Genomic DNA, 13,387 nt, shown 5'->3' with positions numbered 1-13,387 from the left:
TTATCTTGAAATTTAGTGAGAGATCATCTTATAATGCTACCGTCAATCAAAGCAAAATAAGATGCATAAAAGATAACATCACATGCAATCAATATAAGTGATATGATATGGCCATCATCATCTTGTGCTTGTGATCTCCATCTCCGAAGTGCCGTCATGATCACCATCGTCACCGGTGCGACACCTTGATCTTTATCGTAGCATTGTTGTCATCTCGTCAACTATTGCTTCTACGACTATCGCTACCGCTTAGTGATAAAGTAAAGCAATTACAGGGCGATTGCATTGCATACAATAAAGCGACAACCATATGGCTCCAGCAAGTTGCCGATAACTCGGTTACAAAACATGATCATCTCATACAATAAAATATAGCATCATGACCATATCACATCACAACATGCCCTACAAAAACAAGTTAGACGTCCTCTACTCTGTTGTTGCAAGTTTTACGTGGTTGCTACGGGCTGAGCAAGAACCGTTCTTACCTACGCATCAAAACCACAATGATAGTTCGTCAAGTTAGTGCTGTTTTAACCTTCCCAAGGACCAGGCGTAGCCACACTCGGTTCAACTAAAGTTGGAGAAACTGACACCCGCCAGCCACCTATGTGCAAAGCACGTCGGTAGAACCAGTCTCGCGTAAGCGTACGCGTAATGTCGGTCTGGGCCGCTTCATCCAACAATACCGCCGAACTAAAGTATGACATGCTGGTAAGCAGTATGACTTGTATCGCCCACAACTCACTTGTGTTCTACTCGTGCATATAACATCTACGCATAAACCTGGCTCTGATACCACTGTTGGGGAACGTAGTAATTTCAAATTTTTTCCTACGCACACACAAGATTATGGTGATGCATAGCAACGAGCGGGAGAGTGTTGTCCATGTACCCTCGTAGACCGTAAGAGGAAGCGTTATGACAACGCGGTTGATGTAGTCGTATGTCTTCACGATCCGACCGATCCAAGTACCGAACGCACGGCACCTCCGAGTTCTGCACACGTTCAGCTCGATGACGTCCCATGAACTCCGATCCAGCAGAGCTTTGCAGGTGAGTTCCATCAGCACAATGACGTGATGACGATGTTGATGATGCTATCGATGCAGGGCTTTGCCTATGCACCGCTACAATATTACCGAGGTGGAATATGGTGGAACAGGGGCACCGCACACGACTAAGAGATCAATGATCAATTGTTGTGTCTAGAGGTGCCCCCTGCCCCCGTATATAAAGGATCAGGGGAGGAGGCCGCCAGCCAGGAGGAGGGTGCGTCCGGGAGGAGTCCTACTCCCACCGGGAGTAGGACTCCCTCTTTTCCTAGTTGGAGTAGGAGGGGGAAAGGAAGGGAAGGAGAGAGGATGAAGAAAAGGGGGCGCCGCCCCCACTCCTTTGTCCAATTCGGACTAGAGGGGGAGGGGGCGTGCGGCCAGCCCTAGCCGCCCTCCTCTTCTCCAGTAAGGCCCATATTGGCCCATTAAACTCTCCGGGGGGTTCCGGTAACCCCCCGGTACTCCAGTATATGTCCGAAAGTCCCCAAAACCATTCCGGTGGCTGAACATAGTCATCCAATATATCGATCTTTACGTCTCGACCATTTCGAGACTCCTTGTCATGTCCGTGATCACATGAGGGACTCCGAACTACCTTTGGTACATCAAAACACGAAAACTCATAATACAATCGTCATCAAACTTTAAGCGTGCGGACCCTACGGGTTCGAGAACTATGTAGACATGACCGAGACACATCTCCGGTCAATAACCAATAGCGGAACCTGGAAGCTCATATTGGCTCCCACATATTCTACGAAGATCTTTATCGGTCAAACCGCATAACAATATACTTTGTTCCCTTTGTCATCAGTATGTTACTTGCCCGAGATTCGATCCTCGGTATCTCAATACCTAGTTCAATCTCGTTACCGACAAGTCTCTTTACGCGTTTCGTAATGCATCATCTCGCAACTAACTCATTAGTTACAATGCTTGCAAGGCTTATAGTGATGTGCATTACCGAGTGGGCCAGAGATACTTCTCCGACAATCGGAGTGACAAATCCTAATCTCGAAATACGCCAACCCAACAAGTACCTTTGGAGACACCTGTAGAGCACCTTTATAATCATCCAGTTACGTTGTGATGTTTAGTAGCACACAAAGTGTTCCTCTGGTAAATGGGAGTTGCATAATCTCATAGTCATAGGAACATGTATAAGTCATCAAGAAAGCAATAGCAGAATACTAAACGATCAAGTGGAAAGCTAATGGAATGGGTCAAGTCAATCACATAATTCTCCCAATGATGTGATCCCGTTAATCAAATGACAACTCATGGCTATGGCTAGGAAACATAACCATCTTTGATCAATGAGCTAGTCTAGTAGAGGCATACTAGTGACACTCTGTTTGTCTATGTATTCACACAAGTATTATGTCTCCGGTTAATACAATTCTAGCATGAATAATAAACATTTATCATGATATGAGGTAATAAATAATAACTTTATTATTTCCTCTAGGGCATATTTCCTTCAGTAACTATGGAGCTCAGCAGAAGCCTCGTTTTACCCCGAACTCGGGAGGACATACTCATCATAACCATGGACGCCATTCTAATAATGGGGAAATTCACACAACCAAAGTGGCCCTAAAAATGGTAATGGGAATGGAGGAAACACAAGTCAGAACCGTTTCAACCCCACTACACCCGCCAAGAAGGATCTAAGTCACATTACTTGTTTCAAGTGCGGGAAGACCAGACACTACGCCACTAAGTGTTCTGAAGCAAAGAATGGAAATGGCAATGGAAGCTCAGGGAAGAAGCCAAATCCTTTCACGAAAGGTCAGGTGAACCACATCAACATGGAGGAAGTTGAAGAGCAGCCTGACGCAGTGATTGGTAAGTTTTTGATTAAGTCATTTACCACCCTTGTTCTTTTTGACACTGGTGCATCGCATTCATACATATCAAGGGGATTTGTGGACAAGTTTAATTTGCCAACCTTAGCCCTTAGGTCACCCATGTTAGTAAGCTCACCCGGAGTGGAGTATATGGCCAGCCAATGGTGTGATCGGCTGCCATTAACCATTGGTAGGCATGTTTCCCCCTCAGACCTAATAATTTTGGAGTCACAAGGATTGGATATAATACTAGGCATGGATTGGCTATCAAAGTATGGAGGAAACATCGATTGTGCTAGTAAACCGATACTTCTCACCACCTCAGAGGGAAAAAGGATCAAGTATGTATCTAGGCATGCGCCAAGGAGGACTCAAGTAAATTCACTTTCGGGAGTTGTTCAGGAGGAAGTGCCAGTTGTGAAGGATTATCCCGATGTATTTCCAGAGGACTTACCAGGCATGCCACCTGATCGAGATATAGAATTTTTGATAGAGCTGTTACCAGGCACCGGACCAATATCGAAGAGACCATATCGGATACCCGGAAATGATCTGGAGGAAATTAAGAAGCAGGTTAAGGAGTTATTGGAGAAAGGTTATATTCGACCAAGGTCGTCACCATGGGGAGTCCCAGTGCTCTTAGTTGAGAAGAAGGATGGATCTTTGAGGATGATTGTGGATTATCATGCATTGAATGAGGTGATGATAAAAAACAAATACCCTCTACCGATGATCAATGACTTGTTTGACCAGCTACAGGGAGCCAAAGTATTCTCCAAGATCGATCTTCGATCAGGATACCACCAGCTGAAGATCCGAGAACATTATGTACCTAAGACAACTTTTACCACAAGGTACGGGCTATATGAGTACACTGTCATGTCCTTTGGTTTGACTAATGCCCCTGCCTACTTTATGAGTATGATGAATAAGGTGTTCATGGAGTTTTTGGATAAGTTTGTTGTGGTGTTCATTGATGATATATTGGTATACTCGAAGAATGAAGAAGAACACAAGGAGCATTTGCGTTGGTTCTCGAGAAGCTCAGAGAACATCAGCTATATGCCAAGTTCAGCAAATGTGAGTTTTGGTTGAAGGAAGTTGGATTTCTCGGACATGTTATATCTGGAGAAGGTATAGCAGTAGACCCTTCCAAGGTTCAGTCTGTCACTGAGTGGTTGGCACCCACCTCAGTTGGAGAGATACGCAGTTTTCTTGGACTCGCAGCATATTACTGGAGATTCATTGAGAATTTTTCCAAGATTGGGAAGCCCATGACGGAGTTATTGAAGAAGGACACCAAGTTCAAATGGACCAAAGAATGTGAGGCCAGTTTTCAGGAGTTGAAGAAACATTTAGTTACAGCCCCAGTGTCAATTCTCCCGGATATGCGCAAGGATTTCCAAGTATATTGCGACGCTTCTCGTCAGGGACTTGGAGGTGTACTTATGCAAAACGAAAGAGTTGTTTCATATGCCTCATGTTAGCTTCGACTTCATGAGTTGAATTATGCCACGCATGATTTGGAGTTAGCAGCCGTAGTGCATGCGCTCAAGACCTGGAGACATTTTCTTATTGGAAACCATTGTGATGTATACACGGATCATAAGAGTTTGAAGTATATCTTCACGCAAAAGGAGTTGAATCTCAGGAAAAGGAGATGGTTGGAGCTCATTAAGGATTATGATATGAAGCAGCATTATCATCCAGGAAAGGCCAATGTTGTCGCAGACGCTTTGAGCCGCAAGAGTTATGTAAATACCCTCACAACCGGAGGATTACCTCGGGAGTTAGCCGAAGATCTCAGGGAACTTCGAATGGAGATAGTTCCGAGAGGTTTTGTTGCAGCATTGGAAGTTTAGTCCATGTTGTTGGGAGAGATTCGAGAAGCCGAGAAGACTGATAAGGAGATTGCGGAGATAAAGGAAAAGATGAGTAAAGGAAAAGCCAAAGGTTTTTGTGAGGATGAGCACGAAACTTTATGGTTTGAGGACCGTATTTATGTGCCCAATGACCCGAAGATTAGGAAGTTAATACTTCATGAAGCTCATGACTCGCCATACTCGATTCACCCAGGAAACACCAAGATGTATTTGGATTTGAAGGAACGTTTCTGGTGGACAGGTATGAAGAAGGATATTGCCGAGTATGTAGCCGTATGTGATGTATGTCAGAGAGTTAAGGCAGAACACCAGAAGCCAGCAGGATTACTTCAGCCTATGCCGATACCCGGATGGAAATGGGATAAGCTTGGCATGGATTTAATCACCGGATTACCCAGGACACGATCACGTTATGATTCCATCTCGGTAGTAGTTGAACGCTTGACCAAAGTGGCTCACTTTATCCCTGCAAAAACTACATATACGAGCGCGAAGTTGGCCAAGATATATATGACCAAGATCGTATGTCTGCATGGAGTTCTGAGGACCATCGTATCAGATAGAGGAACACAGTTTACCTCGAAGTTTTGGAATCAATTACACCAGACTTTGGGTACCAGGCTAGAGTTTAGTACAACCTTTCATCCGCAGACAGATGGACAGACTGAGAGAGTCAATCAGATTCTGGAAGACATGTTGAGAGCTTGCGTGCTAGATTATGGATCTAGTTGGGATGATAATTTGCCTTACATAGAGTTCTCGTACAACAACAGCTACCAAGCCAGTTTGAAGATGGCCCCTTTTGAAGCTTTGTATGGAAGGAGGTGCAGGACAGCATTGATGTGGGATGAAGTTGGAGATCGACAATTGTTCGGACCAGATTTAATCAGAGAGTCTGAAGAGAAGGTTAAATTGATTCGCGATAGACTGAAGGTAGCTCAGTCCAGGTAGAATAGTTATGCTGGCACTAAACGCAAGGAGGTAGCCTATTAAGTCGGAGGCAGAGCATATCTCCGTGTGTCACCACTTCGAGGAGTTAAACGATTCGGAGTCAAGGGAAAGTTGGCACCACGATTTGTAGGACCATACCGAGTTTTGGGACGTATGGGAGAAGTATCCTACAAGTTGGAGTTACCTGAAGGATTGTCAGGAGTTCATGATGTGTTTCACATTTCCCAGTTGAAGAAGTGCCATGCAGAGATGGCCGATATTCCTCTGAGAGATATAGTGCCTTTGGAAGCAATTCAGTTGAAGAAGTGCCAGCCAAGTTACACGCAACAAGGTCATCAAGTTTTGCAAAGTTCAGTGGAGCCACCATACCGAGGAAGAAGCCACTAGGAGCGAGAAGAAGACCTACGGAAAGACCACCCACACCTATTTGCTAGCCAACCCGAATCTCGAGAGCGAGTTTCATCTTAAGGGGGGTAGGTTTGTAACATCCCAATTTTCAATTTGGATGTTAATCATTAGGTCATCATATGCATCCACGATTCTTGCATTTTGAATTGGTTTTATTTGGACATTTTGATCCTAGAGACCTTAAGCATCTCAAGGACCATTTGAGAGAGTTGGAGGTTTTCATAAAATTCCATTTTTGATTTTTAAAAAATTGGTAAATTGGATCAAGGTGATTTTTTTTATTTGAAATTATTTTTCCAATTATTTCAAAATAAATAAAATAATGAGATAAGATAATATGACTTCTTCGAAACAGCGAGGAAATAATGGAAATATAATTTTGAATAAAATATATTTTATTTGAATTTTATTTGAGATTTTATTCGGTTAAATTAGGGAAAAATTGCATTTTTGAAAACTACATTTTAGCCCAGGAAAATGTTCACATGGTCCTAAATATTAGTAGAGGACAGTGAAAATTATTTTTGGAATTTTAGGATTTTGATTTATTTTATTTTGGATTTTTCTCTGCGGCGAAATTATTAAAAAAAAGTTTCGCGCGCCGAATGGGCTGGCCCAGCCGCCGCCACCGCCTTCCCCGCGCCTGAGTCGTGCCCGAGCCGGACTCTAGCGGGAGTTCGGGAGCGCCACGCCGCCACCGCTTGGCCCCTTGGCCTAGTCGGACCCCTCGAGGCCTTTATATAGCGCCGCCGCCGCCCCCTCCCCTCCTCAACCCGCTCCGCCGCCCCAAGCCGCGCCGCCCCGCCGCCGCCTGGCTCGCCGCGCCGCCGCCTCCCACGACACCGCTCCCTGTGTCCCCGGTTATGGACATCTTGAGTATCTGGTACTTGAATTATTGATTTGATCACATCACTTTACTTAATGAATTTGTTGGGTTATAATTATTATTTTGGGATTGAGTTGGAGGAACCTTCTCAATAATGATATAAACTTTGTATTCAAATAAAATCTATTCCTTTGTTGTAGGAAAAAATAGCTTTATGCAAATGATAACCGTAGAGCCTCCACCAACCAAATATGCATGTAGTGATAGTTGTTATTTTGTTCATTTCTCTATAGTGTTATCTTGCCAGCATATTCCATGTGCTGACCTACACATCTGCAACGTATCATGTTACAGAATTTTCAAGCGAAGAGTAAGGTGCGTTAGGTCGTTGTCATGCACTCAATATTGCCGTGGAGTTGGATGGACTCATTTATCTTTGATACTTCCGCAGTTATCTATTTTAGATGGCCTTCAGCCATATTATTGTAATAAGTACTCCTTTTGATACACTCAATGCATGTAATAAGTGTGTGATTGAACTCTGTTATAAATCCTCGAGTACTGTGTGTGTCTGCAATACCGATCCAGGGATGACACTTAAGCAGTCCATTGGGATCGGGTCGCTGCATAAACACACAACACATAACATGGCATGATGCTCGACCAAGTATGATGCATGACAAGGCTACATGATGCTACTCATGGCAAGAGATGATGCATACAGGAACAACACATCAAAGCAAGTTTAAATGAGGCCGGAATCAACACATAACGCTTCCGAAAAGTCCCCATATGCAATTTTCGAAATTGGTCCAGATCTGAATATCACATTATGTTGAAGTTGTTAAATAGCAAGTTAAAGTGCACCAATATGATCTACACGTCTTTCTAGTCAAGTTACACATAAAGTTTGTTTAAATCGGAGCTACGGCCTAGAAGATATGAGCAAAACAAGTTAAACATGGCATTGATGCAAATGCAAGCAAAACACAATCACAAGCACTCCAAAACATGGATGCAACATGGCATGATGAAACTAAATGCAAAACCAAGCAAGTTTCATATAGAGCATGCTTAAAACGGAGCAACGGTTCAAACACAATCTGCTCAAAACAGCAACTAAGCACTTTGCAATCAAGGAAACAACATGCTACAGGAAACATATGGACACAAACTTGATATGCACTGAAAGTACAGATTACATGCTTGAATTATCATCAAGGTTAAGGTTCATAAGCATCAAGATTAACCCAACATGATCAAAGCAAAAGACAACTTTATAACACAGATTAAGACGGTGAAAAACAAGGCATACATGTGAGCAGGAATAACATGTTGACATGTTGGAGGCATGAAACAATGAGTCTAAAGTGCAAGATCATAGCAAACAAAAGCATGTAATTAATGTATAGGTTATACATGGAAAAACATGATTACTAAGCATCTCCATATAGCCCCTAGATTAATGGCAATCACCAAGACAAGTAAGAAAGTCATAATAGATTCTCAGACAGTGAAATAAACTGAACATGGCAGGAACAACGACAAGTAGGCATGTTTGCAAGCTTGTGAAACTCATCTCAAAGCATATCATGGCAAGTCAATATAAAGAACAACAAGAAGACATGTCTATGTAGCTACTCATGGCAAGAACATGTTCATAGGATGATAGAACACTAGCTATTCATATGTCAAAAATGAACTTACTGATAACAGGCTGACAGAAACATTATTTAGCAAATTTAGAGCATGGTAAAGGCAAGCTATAGCAGGCCATACTTGCAAAGGAGGGTGTGGATGGATAGATCATAACAAGATCTACCAAACGTCCTTACTGAGCATCTCCATATTATGCATGGATTCACTTGTAGCATCAAGTTAACATGGCAACATAATGTAGCAGATTCAGACTTGGCAGCAATCATCGTCACTGAAATCAGCAACAGCAAGTACCCTACTTTGCAAGCTTGTGCTAGTCACCACAGGGCACATAAAAATTCATGGATTGTTCCACTGTAAAGACGACATGAATATGCTCCTAAAACATGTTGACATGATGCTCAAAAGATAAACGCACAAAAGGCTACGAAAAAGACAAATAAGCAAGTTATGACAATTCTCAACATGTTATATCATTTAGCACTTTTGCAACAATGATTAAGCCAACAAGATGAACAATAACATGCATGCAAACTACACCATCATCTAGAGCACTCAGAGGAGAACATTTTGACACATCATACACTCAAATCGGAGCAACAAGCACGAGATATGATGAAGACAAGATGCATACATGATGCTGAAATATCAGGACTTAGACGAAAAGTCAACCTCACGGAGTTGATCCGGCAGAGGTTGATCGGGTCGGATCTTGACGCGGATCGGGTCGGGCGCGGTGGACGGAGAGGGTGGTGGCTGGATTCGTTGTCCGGCGAGGCGGGGCCGGAAGATCCGGGCGGCGGGGTATGGGATCCGGCGAGGCGGTGGCGGTTCCGGTGGTGCGCACGCGCGCCGGCGTGCGGTGGAGGCGACGACGAGGCGAGGGGCGGCGTGGAGTGAACGATGGCGGAGATCCGGCCTAGAGGTCGCCGGCGGCGAGCGGCAGTGGGCGCGGGGCGGCGGTGATCCAACATGTAGGTGGAGCGACGCGGGAACCCTGGAGGCGCAGGTGCGCGCGGGTGGCGTCGGAGGCGATGCGGGCCGGGAGGGCTGGCAATGGGCCTGGCGGGCCGCGCGGTGGCAGGACGACGTGGCGCGCTGTGATTGGGCGTGGGCGGCGGCGCGTACGCGTTCGGTGGCGGCGGAGGAGGTAGGCTAGGGTTTGCCCGTGATTTGAGGAGGGGGAGGCCTTTATATAGATTCTGGGAGCTAGGAGAGGGCTATTGAGGTGCGGTTTTCGCCCACGCGATCGTGATGCAATGACGGAGAGCATGGAGGGGGTTTAGATGGGCTAGTGGGCTGTTGTGGAGGGGTGTTGCACTGCAAAGAGAAAGAGGTCTGACGGTTAACGCGGTTAACCGTTGGGGCATCCAACGACCTCCAAATGGAACGAAATTTGACAAGCGGTATACCGGTGGTATACCAAGGCCACTCATGAACTCTTGGCCCATTCCGAGAATGTTTTTCTCCCGCTCAAGAAACTAGATCTGGGAGGTGCGGCGGGTGTGTGTGAGAGTGAAAGGGTTCGGAACGGACAACGGAGAGAACTGGGAGACCCAAAGGGATACAAGTTTTGAGAAACATGCAGATGAAATGCACACGATGATATGGCAAAATGCAACATGCAAGCAAATGACATGGCAATGACGGCGAATAACTGGAAGACACCTGGCGCATCGGTCTCAGGGCGTTACAACTCCATCCACAAGTTCACCACCGTCAAGAATCGCGCTGACGACCTTGCCGTACTGCTCCAGCCCGCGCACTCAGGCTCCTCATTGCCTGCCACCCTCATTGGCCTCCAAGGTGACGAACTCTTTGAAGCACTGGTGGCCCTACAGCTGTCGGAGGTCGCAATGAAGAATGCGCACCTCAAGGCCGCGCTCACCGCGCAACGCCTCGCCATGCAAGAAACCATCGATCTGCACATCCACATCTAGGAGGAAATCGTCTACATAGGCCACTACAAGGCCAGCGAGGGCAGAAAGACGTTGGCCTTCTTCCAGCGGCTGGAATCTTTGGACACCATTGTTCAGAAGCACGTCGACCTGGCCACGAAAAATCGTTGCTACTTAGCCACCGTTCGGTGGGCCGACGCCCTGAGTCAAGGAGGTGGACGTCGTCGATGGATGCATCTTTCTTCTTGCCTCCTGTAACCAGCACTGCATCGCCTTGTGGACTTAATGTTTTATTAGTGTATGGCATTTTTATTCCAGTCGTAAGATTTTCACTGCGAGGTGGGGCCGCAGTTGAGCAAACCGACCATCAGAAAATCCCCACCCCGCCCACCGCATGTCGGTTGAGAGAGAAACGAGGGAGAAGAGCTAGCTGTAGCACGAACGCTGTTGTCAGATGTGAGTCATGTTGATAGAATAGGAGTACTGAGTACTCGTACCTCTTTTTTAAGGGAAAAAGTAGTCGTACATATAGTGCCACTAGTTGGGTGCGTGCGACCTATACCTATCATCACTTTAGGTCTCCTTTTTGAACCGCAGCTACGCTTAATAGTACTACATATTTTTTCACGCATTTATCCTCCTATATGTACTCCTAGGCTATTTCCATGTGCTCCCGTTTGCCGACATGTGGGACATAGTGCATCTGGGTCATAGTGCATGCATGACTCGGATCATATGCAACCATGCCGACGTACTTTACATTTCAAACCTCACAAATTACATGCAAACCCCCGGCAAAAGAATAAATAAATGAATTACTACATGCAAACCGGATTATTTTCATAGAAACCGGAGCACGTTCATTAATTTTTTGACATAACACATTTATAAAAAAACGACCAGACCTAAACCAGTCTAAGGTCCTCTTTGATTCGTAGGATACTGAAAACACAGGAATGGGGAAAGTATGATGGCGATGAACCGAGACAAGGAGGAAGAGGAGTAGTACCGTACATGCTACATACTGGACTGTAGCACATTGTTTTTAATGGCCATATCACCACATTGTTTTCTATGGCCTATCGCCCGCTGGTTCACCGGGCTGCCGTGGTTCGCACTCCTCCGACGTGAGTAGTAGTACTAGTATACCACATGATTCTTTGCTCCTTCTTACGTACTTCGCCGACATGTGGGAGTGCCAGCATCCGGGTCAACGTGTTATGCACCAGATTAGAGTGGGGAACAGAAGGGGGGCATCACCCTGGTCATAGCGCAGTACTTCATGACTATAGTGAGTAGTCATATCACAAGACCCCGTCTTTCCAGCAGCAACGCGCCGTCAAATCACGCAGCCCTACCTTTCCAGCAGTAAGTTGAATCCGCTACTCGTCACCCTCCTCGGCTCTATGACATACCGCCTAGCGAAAACTGCCGCACGTACAGCCCCGGAAAAGCCCCGCCCTAAACTTCTAGCTACTCACAGTACTCCCTCCATTCCTAAATATTTGTCTTTTTAGAGATTTCAAATGGACTACCACATACGCATGTATATAGACATATTTTAGAGTGTAGATTCACTTATTTTGCTCCGTATGTAGTCACTTGTTGAAATCTCTAGAAAGACAAATATTTAGGAATGGAGGGAGTATAATTTTGTATCGATGAATTGCGCCATGGAGCAGAAAACCAAAAGAAAAATGTGGTACATGTAAACAAATATAGTTCAAGCTCTAGCTAGCGATTCGGAATGTAAACCGTGCATGTGTTTATACGTATAGGTTACTTCAAAGTACTGAGTCCATTGATGCAATTTTGTCCAAATGTACCATCGATATATCAAAGCCAAAATAGTTTGAGCTTGTTCATTCTATATAAATACTAGTACTATATGTTTATTCACCCGTGGGGTTGTTCAATGAATGGAGGGCCGGGGAGCACAAGTGAACAATACTACTACTAGTAAGTAGGAGTCGTACAGTTAGTCACGTTAAATAGAGAGTTTCTTTTCTTTAATGCCACGTACACAAATTGAAACGCTTGTTGTGGAGAGAAAAAGATAACCACTCCACTATATATAGGAAGGGGCCTGAGCGCTTGCTTTACTAGGGTTGCTCTCTTCATTCTCTCATCCTCTCCAGATCTAAACAAGACAGCGGTAGCGACATTTTCTCTCTGCTCATCGCCGGTCATAGACCGACTGGATCCCTTCAACCGGTGTGTGTAGAGGACTAGGTGCATCATTCTCGCGGTCATCGGCATCGAGGGAGGAAACCCACAGCTGCCGGCGGGTCCCGATCCTCTGCCCGTGTCGTTCTCTCCTACACACCGCCGACTTGGGAGGCCCTCCGACCCTTCTTCCTCGCTGCCATATTGTGCGCAGAATCAACCTGCCGCCGCCAACAGCGGCCTTGCTCTACTGCCCCAGCTCCCCACGTGTCTGCTTGTGCATTTTTTTCTACTTTCATTAGCTCTTCTAAAGCCACCTAAATTTTTAGTATTATTGGAGGTAAATCTACTTCATACAGTCGAATCTAGGACTTGGTTCAAACAACGAAGAAAGGGGGGTAAGTCGTAGCATGAATCTAGGAATTGATTCAAAGAGGAAATAACAGGGGGGAAGTAGTAGAGACTGGATACCCAACCGGTATCTTGGTTGAGAAGAAAAGGCAGTACAAACTAGATAAGGAACATATCTATTATTGGTTGAAAAAGGATAGAAAGTGGCGGCTGGTGGACAAGTCAACAAAGTATGTCCAGGATTAGATTTGCTGCCCTCACATAGTAAAAGGTCTCCAGGATTAGATTTGCTGCCCTCACATAGTAAAAGGTCTCCAGGATTAGATTTGCTGCCCTCACA

This window comes from Triticum dicoccoides, chromosome 5B (assembly GCF_002162155.2).
Source record: "Triticum dicoccoides isolate Atlit2015 ecotype Zavitan chromosome 5B, WEW_v2.0, whole genome shotgun sequence".
NCBI classification, from domain to species: Eukaryota; Viridiplantae; Streptophyta; class Magnoliopsida; order Poales; family Poaceae; genus Triticum; species Triticum dicoccoides.
The sequence above is the reverse complement of the archived record's forward strand: the minus strand, read 5'-3'. Positions refer to the sequence as shown.